Raw genomic sequence first — 4234 nt, forward strand, 5'->3', positions numbered from 1 at the left:
TGCTGTCCATTCAACAGCAGAGTGCCCAGGGACGGTCACATTCTGGAGCGCAGACAGAGAAGGAATGAGGAAGCCCAGGAGAAGATTCCTGCCTGGTGCAGCGGAGGAGGAGGGAGGTTGTTTTCCTCTTCCCGCACCTTAGGAAGCTTGTGCCAAAAAATAAATGTGGATTGAGAGTAACCCCAATCTCGGTTGGGTCAGAGCAATCAAAATGTAATTGGGTTTGTGAATAACTAATGTTTACACTGATGTTGTCCTAATAGGACGATGAGACCTGGAGATGTGACTGCTGCCTCTGCTTAGGGAGAAACTTGGGTTTTCACAGAAACTGGGTCAGGCAGCAGGATGGAGAGAGGGAAGCCACTGTCCTGGGCTAGGTGTCCAGGATGGGAGGTCCAGGAGATGCTCTGGACAGACACAAGGAGCCTGCCATTTTGGGAATTGGCCATTTCTTTCTTTCTTTCTTTCTTTCCTTCCTTCCTTCCTTCCTTCCTTCCTAGTTTATTTATTATTTGGGGGGGGGGGCAGAGAGAGGGAGAGAGAATCCCAAGCAGGCTCCATGGTGTCAGCGCAGAGCCCAAAGCAGGTCTCAATCTCATGAACCACAAGATCATGACCTGAGCTGAGATCAAGAGTTGGATGCCCAACCGACTGAGCCACCCAGGTGCCCCGGGAAGTGGCAGTTTCTAAGAAAACAGTTTCATCCTGTAATAATGATAATTATGATAGTTATTTAATGTGCCATGTATTGATCACCTACAGTGGTCCAGACACTTTGTTATCCCTACGGTATCCCTACAATTATTCCCTACAGTGAGGTGAATTTTACTATCCTCTCTTTACAGATAAGGCTATTGAGGCACAGGAAAGCATCTTACTGGCTCTGGGCCTCTCATCTGTTGACCTTGAACAGACGAGTTCAAGGTCAAGTCTGTCTAGAGCTAAGCTTTTTTCATGACCCCATTCCATCTCCATATAACCAGGAAAGCCAGACAAGAAGGACTACTTCTTCCAGGAGCCATGAAGGTCAGGAGCAGAGGTAGAAACAGCCATAAAACTCTGATTACCTTGTTTCTCTGAGCCAAGCTAGGGTGGGTAATGAAGCCAGGCTGATAATTATCTTCCTGTTGGTGATAATGGCAGTGATCCTGGTGATAGTGACATCATCTCCATCTGTGGCAGCTCAAGGTGGTGTCACCGGAGATGATGTTAGTCTTACTGGTGGTGGCAGTGCCTGGGGTGGTGGGAGGGACGATACCATGAGTGGGGGTTGGGGTGCTTAGTGGTCTGGTTAGTGCCAGCTTAGCTGTGACAGTTAATGATGTTCGTCACTGTGGTCCTGGAGACGCTGCTGGAGACCTTCTGGGAAGCTGGACTCAGGTTGGTTTTGGTGCCCCACCCCCCACCAGGAGAGCCCCTCAAGCCCCTCCCCCCCTCAGTGAAGGGGACAGGGCTCAGGGCCTCCTGTAGAACTGGCTTTATTGCATTCCCTGTTCTGGACAGTGTAAGCAATGTCCCTGCCTCTCCAGAGGGACAAATGTGATAAATAACCAGGGAGGACAAGTGGGAGGAGGCAGCCCAGCCACCAGAAGTCATAAGTCTCTGTCCAGTCGTGTGGCAGGCTCATTACAGAAAGCTCTGACGCTCTCTCTGCTGCCTGGCCTGGGGCTCAGGAGAGCACCCACTGCAGACTCCCAGTCCCAATGGCTCTGCAGCACAGTGCACCTGAACTTCACAGAGCCTCACTCTCCTCTCCCTGCACACCAGGCCTGGCAGGCCCAACCTGCCCCGTGGCTGCATCCAGAGGCTCAGGCCTATCTTCCCCCAACCCCAAAAATCCAGGGAAGCATTTGAGGGTTTTCCAAATATCTTTGGAAATAGGACAGACAAATATGAGCTGGATGGCAGTACAGTTAGATGCACTAGATTAACAACATACCCACAGAAGCCTGGGTTCAAATCCCAGCACTGGTACTTACAGAGCACATGACTTTGGCAATTCTCTTACCCTCTCCTCACCTATAAAATGGAAATGATAACACACACCTTGTTTCTTTAGGAGGACTATGTGAGAGGACATACGTAAACTCCTGATTATAACAGGAGTGCTTTCTATGAGCCTGGTACCGATCTTTACATAAATTATCTCATTTAGTTCACACGTTGACGCTGTGTGGTTAGGTACTAGCCTATCCCTCTTTTATCGATAAGGAAACTGGAGCATAAAGATACTAATTAACTTGCTTAATGACACATTGCTAAGTGAGTGATGGAACTGGCATTTGAACTTGAGTAATTTGACATCAGAGCCTCTTTACCACCAGACTGCCAGATTAGTATACAGCAGACACTCAACAATGCATATTTATTGAGCAGCTACTATATTAAGGCAGACTCATGGAGTCCTCCCAACTCCAAGACATACATGATGTTTGCATGGAATATTACATTTGATAAACTGCTTTCTCACTTAACCTCAGAAAACCCTGTGAAATAGGTATTGTCTGTACTTCCTTGAGGAGAGAAGAGATCCCCCAAAAGACTAAGTGGCTTAGCTGAGATAACACCTTCAGAAGTGGTGGGGCCAGTGCCCATGTTCAGGGTTTCTGATAAGGACCCTCAAAGTCCCCCACCAAGGCTTTGGGGCTGCCCCTTCTGCCCTCTTCCCTTCCACATGTGGCTTCCGGACTCTCTCATCTTCCATACAACCTTGCCTCACCACTTTCCAAGAGCAACATAGCAACCTGATTACGGAACACTGACAACTGGAGCTACCAGCCCCTCGGTGGTGCGGCTATGACGTCACCCCCTCGGTGGCGTGGCTCTGATATCACCTAAAGGGATAGCCGTTCTCTTCCAGTTGTCTCTGAGCATCAGATACACTCATCTGCAAAAGAATAATTGGCTGAAGTTAAGAGCAGAGTCGGTGCACATCCAGAATATAAAAAAGAAACTACAAGGATGCCTGGGTGACTCAGTCAGTTGAGCAGCTGACCTTTGGTTTCGGCTCAGGTCAAGATCCCAGGGTCATGGAATTAAGCCCTGCTGAGTGTGGAGCCTGCTTGAGATTCTCTCCCTCTCTCCCTCTGCCCCTCTCCCCAGCTTGTTCGCACTCTCTCTCAAAATTAAAAAATTAAAAAGAAACTACTACAAATCAATAAGAAAAAGGCAGACAGCCCAATAGAAAAATGAGCAAAATATTTATACAGACATTTCACAAAAGAGGCCATACACATGGCCAATAAGCACAAGAAAAGGTGTTCCACATCATTAGGCATCAGGGAAGTGCAAATTCAATGAGATACCACCTCATCCCACCCACAGACGGGACAAAATTAAAAAGATCGACAAACCAAATGTTGGTGAGAATGTTCATATGTTTCTGGTGGGAGTATGAAATCATACAACGACTTTCCCAAACTGTTTGGCAAAAATCTATAAAATGTATACATCATGACCCAGAGATTCCGCTCCTAGGGATAGACTCAAACTACAAGTACATCTGTGCACTAGATGATAAATAACAGAATGTTCATAGCAGCGCTACTCATAACTGCCTCAACTGGAGGCAACTCCAATCATCAGCAGTAGAAAGGATAAATAAATCGTGCTGTATTTGTGTAATGGAATATTACGTATCCATGAGAATGAGCACACACAACTATATACAATATGGGTGAGCCTCACAGATAGTGTGGGGCAAAAGAAACCAGATACAAAAACATACATCCTCTATGATTCATTTACACGAAATTCAAAACTGGGAGGAGCTAATCTATGGTGTGAGAAGTCACAAAGGGGTTACTCTTGGCAGGTAGCAGTGACCAGAAGGAGAACTTAGGGGGCTTGGGGGTGGGGGGGCAGGGTTGTTCCATTTCTTTAACCGAGAGCTGTACATTTATGATTTAGCATTGTTTCTGAATGCATGCTTCAGTAAAAAGTTTTTTGTTGTTGTTGTTTTTCTTTCTTTCTTTTTTCTTTTTTACAGTGTGGTGTCTGTGGCTGGAGAACAGAGTTCACTCTTCTTTTTTTGACAGGGTTGCCAGACTGATGGCAAGAAAACTGTGTCAGACATAGTGCGTCTGGACTTCACTGAGGAATGTGACAAGGCATCTTATGTCCTTGTGAACAAGATGGACAAATGTGGCTGGGTGACCGTGTAATTAAGTGGATTGAACCACTGTCCCCAAAGGGTGCTGATTAAGGAATAAATGTCCACCTGGAGGGAAACTCC

General features: G+C 46.7%; 1 long non-coding RNA gene across 1 annotated transcript; it reads left to right on the forward strand.

Annotated features, from left to right (window-relative positions):
* Positions 1–1048: 1048 nt before the first annotated feature.
* Positions 1049–4234, forward strand: LOC122219001. Its single transcript, XR_006202211.1, has 2 exons — positions 1049–1380; positions 4038–4234. It is a non-coding gene; the product is annotated as an uncharacterized LOC122219001 (long non-coding RNA).

This window comes from Panthera leo, chromosome B2 (genome assembly GCF_018350215.1).
Source record: "Panthera leo isolate Ple1 chromosome B2, P.leo_Ple1_pat1.1, whole genome shotgun sequence".
In the NCBI taxonomy this organism is placed as follows: domain Eukaryota; kingdom Metazoa; phylum Chordata; class Mammalia; order Carnivora; family Felidae; genus Panthera; species Panthera leo.